Here is a 4288-nt window from a genome sequence, read left to right on the forward strand (position 1 = left end):
TCTCCCTCCCTCCCTCTCCTCTCTCTCTTTCTCCCCTGCACTTCCCTGCTTGATTTACCTATCTCATTCTCCTTCCCTTGCCTTCTTAGCCATCCCCTCTTCCAGGAAGCCTTCCCTGCTCTCCTCACATCTTAAACATTCATTACTGCCCATCGTTTAAGCTCATACTCTACACTGATCTTTTCATCCTGCAATGATAGTCAACATTAATTGTTCTTTTTCCATAATCTCAGTAGTCAATGATTAATACTTGTTGGCTCTTGTTTTATGGTCCTTTCAGTTCATTCTTGCCCCCCTCGATGGGGGTCAACACCTCTTTTGTCTCATGAGTTTACCTCAGTAGAAGAGGGAACACGTTTTTCACTATGCCTGCTGTGTACTTCATTTAATAAGTAGCTAAAAGTGCATTTTAATACCTCCTTCTCATCATGAACATACATGTTTAGCTGCATTAATTATGTTGGAAGTTTTATGCCTTTGAAGTCAGTTTATACCACAAGAGCAAATTAGAAGTAAGATTACATTACAATGTAGACATACACAATATAGCTACATACCTAATTACCATTGAGATTATACATAGAGATGGGGCTTTAAGGTTGAATAAAGTAATAAAGGATGTGTACTAATATGGTATGATTGTTAGGCTCAAAAGAAAAAGAGACAATGACTGTCCACACTCCACACAAAATAACAGGAACTGCTGTCATTGAGGGGAAAATGTACTCTTAAATTATAGCTACTAAAATGACTTGGACAATCATAGCAATCAAGTCCCAAAGGATCATGGGGCACTTGCTCTTCTATTTTCAAGATATTAGGAACCAGGTTTTACTTCTCATGTAATGGCACCATAGATATCTAAAACTATATGGAGTCTAGATGTTATTAGAGAGTACGAACTCTGTCTCAATACTAATAAAACTACTACCCTGGGAAAGATATTAAGAAAAAGAAAGGCCAAGCAGTGGTGGCGCACACCTTTAATCCCAGCACTTGGGAGGCAGAGGCAGGCAGATTTCTGAGTTCGAGGCCAGTCTGGTCTACAGAGTGAGTTCCAGGACAGCCAGAGCTATACAGAGAAACCCTGTCTCGAAAAACCAAAAATAAATAAATAAATAAATAAATAAATAAATAAATAAATGAAGAAGAAAAAAAGAAAAAGAAAGAAAGGAAATTATAGGGCTTTTTTCTTCCTATGAAACAACCAAGTGCCCATGTAAACTTGTGAAATTTCTGTTGCAACATGTGGGAGGTACTGTCTGCATTAAAAACAAAAGATCTGTCTATGATACCCATGGAAGATTATGAGAAATGCTTCTCTTACACAAACCTGAGAAAGCAAATTCAATATTTTTATTAGTTGTCAGCTGGAAAAACATCTATGCTCACTTGTGAGATGGGTGTCTGAGTATGCCTGAGGGGAATTACCTTGATTCTGTTCGTAGAGATAGGAAGATCTGTGATCTGCCTACTGTGGGTGGCACCATTCCCTAGTCAGGGGAACCTGGACTGTGTAAGACAAGTAAGCTGAACACTAACACACACATGTTCATGGTTCTCTTCTTCTGACTGTTGATGTAATGTGACCAGCTTCAAGTTTCTGACACTTTGACTTTCTTGCCAGGATGGACTGTAACCTGTAACTACAGCCTAATAAAATAAACCCTTGATCTCTTTTTTTTGGAGGGGGGGTGAAGGGTACCAATATCTTTATTTGAAGAAATGGTACAAATTGGGGCTGGAGAAATGGCTCAATGGTTAAGAGCACTGACTGCTCTTCCAGAGGTCCTGAGTTCAAATCCCAGCAACTACATGGTGGCTCACAACCATCTGTAATGGGATCCCATGCCCCTCTTGTGTGTCTGAAGGCAGCTACAGTGTATTCATACACATTAAATAAATTAAATAAATAAATAAATAAATAAATAAGCAAGCAAGCAAAAACACACACACACACACACACAAAAAGAAATGGTACAAATTAAAGAACTTAAGCAGATGTTTTGGTGTAACTTATAGAAAAGATAAAGGCAGCCTGCCATGCATGCCCTGCCTCAGTAACCATTAAAGTCACATGACTTTGGGGAAGTCAGATTAGCTCTCATCACTGTGTTTGTTCCAGGGTGTGCTTATCAAAGAGATATTCTGCCATGCCAGATTCAAGAGCTCCCATCTTGCATAAGTTGGACACGTGGTCACCCAGTTCTTTAACAGATTTCACCTGTTCATGTAAGTGGGAATCACTCTTGTCCACAGTCAGTTTGTGCAGTTCCAGTTGTGCCTGATTCACACTCTTTTCCAAGTGTAGTGCACACTCCATTGCATTCTCCCAGGCATCACAGTCTGGTTTCTTTATATCCTACAGGAAGATTCTGCCTCCTTGCTGATTCTGCAGCTTCATCAGTGTGTTCCCTCTCCTCATGAGATTGGTGAAGAAAGTATTTGGCAAAGTTCTTCAGAGCCACATCATCCTGGTCAAAATAACAAGACATAGATAGACTTAGGAGGCATACAACTCCAGGTTGATCTGGCAGTTGGTGGCACCCTCTGAGTCCTGATGGTAGTTCTGGAGCACTTGAGAGGGAGACACCATGGTCATGGTGGCAGCAGGGCAAGGAACAGTGGTAACACTGGAGTGGTGGAGCGATGAAGTTGCAGAGGGCTCAGGATGGAAGAGGCCAGTGGGGGTCAGAGGAGTCGAGCACCGGGTTCTGTTGAAGCAAGCACTGTTGAAGCAGGAAACTGGTGACTCTGGGCAAGATCATCTGGTCAACCCTTTGTCTCTTAAGGTGCTTTTGTCAGGGCATCTTACCACAACAGGATAAGAAAAACTAAGACAATATCTTCTATGACAATCACTTTCATTGCTGAATGAAATCTTAGGTTCTTGAATTTAGACAGAACAGGTTTAAAAACCAAACAGAATTTTGCAATGGCTTCTTGAAGCAAGATAAATGTCATCATCCCTGGTCAGCTACATTTCTATAAATGCCTTTCAAATATCTTCAAATATTTACTGCGGTAACAACGTTGGGTTAAATGTAACCGTTTCTGTCTTTGCTCTTACAGGCTAATGAGCATTAGGCTCATTTAGAGTGTTAAGTTTTTCCTCAGCTGCATTACAGTAGGGAAAATTGCATTGCCCTCATAACTTTAATAAATAAGACTTTCAACATGATTAGCAGCTTTTAAAATAACCTGAGCAGAGATTTTAAAAACTCTTGTTGTAGCTATAAGTTTGCAAAGAAATAGGAAATATGGTGGGGAGAGAGGGAGACTCATATTGTCAATAGTTTTCCCTTGATCACTAATTACACAATCCTCAACAGACAGTTAGACATGAGGTGTGGAGAAACATTCCCTGAAAATGAACGAGCACATGGATTGATTGCCCCTCTGTATTCTCCAAGGAAAATCAAAATAGGATTAAAAGAAATTAATGAGGGGGACTAGAGAGATGGCTCAGCAGTTAAGAACACTGGCTGCTCTTCCAGTGGACCTAGACTGTATAATTTACAGTCATTTATAACTCCAGTTCAAGAGACCAAGAAATCTCTCTGGCTTCCATGAGTCCCAGGCACTCACATGGTGCAGAGACAAGCATACAGAAAAAAAAAAAATCCATACACATAAAATACAATAATAAAGTGGTTTTTTTTTTTAATTATTGAGAAAGGCCCTTCAATAAAGCTGTCAGTCTAGGAATAAAAGGGTTAAATGTGTTTACAGATCCCAAGTAAGTTTAGAGATAGCAATAAGGAAGTTTCATGGGATTTGAGCCTCTGTAGACAATAGAAGGTGTTTGTTCAGTTAGCTTTTCCAAAAAAAAAAAAAAAAAAAAAGGCTTCCTGCCAAGCAGTAGGCTGTGACACGCACACACAATAGTCTGCACTTCCCACACAAGCCACTGAGAAATACTAATTTCCTGTGGGCTGTTTCCGAGGACTGCCATTACGGGAAGCGTGGGCAGAAGGGAAGCCCCACACTTGGTTCTTACGGTCTATTTCTCTATTTCTAACGTGCCTGAGAAAGCATGGAGCTATTAACGAAATGAGCTTGGATCCAAGAAAGGGTGGGGGGGGGGGAGCCACAAAGCAGCACAGGCTGGCCATGAAGGAATGGTGTGGCCCAAATCCATAAGGATGCGAACGTGTGCTTCAGTGTCATGTGGGATGCCATTGCCCATTAACACATACTTCATTTAAGGAAATCCTTATGAAAAACAACGAGTCCAGCTAATGAGTTGCTTTTTCCTGATTTTCATCATCTAAAGAGTGTTTCCCAA

At 40.6% G+C, this 4288-nt stretch overlaps 1 pseudogene; it reads right to left on the bottom strand.

Annotated features, from left to right (window-relative positions):
- Positions 1–2107: 2107 nt before the first annotated feature.
- On the bottom strand, positions 2108–2768 carry LOC116076544 (annotated as a pseudogene).
- Positions 2769–4288: the final 1520 nt, after the last annotated feature.

The sequence above is a fragment of the Mastomys coucha genome, unplaced genomic scaffold, assembly GCF_008632895.1.
Source record: "Mastomys coucha isolate ucsf_1 unplaced genomic scaffold, UCSF_Mcou_1 pScaffold4, whole genome shotgun sequence".
NCBI classification, from domain to species: Eukaryota; Metazoa; Chordata; class Mammalia; order Rodentia; family Muridae; genus Mastomys; species Mastomys coucha.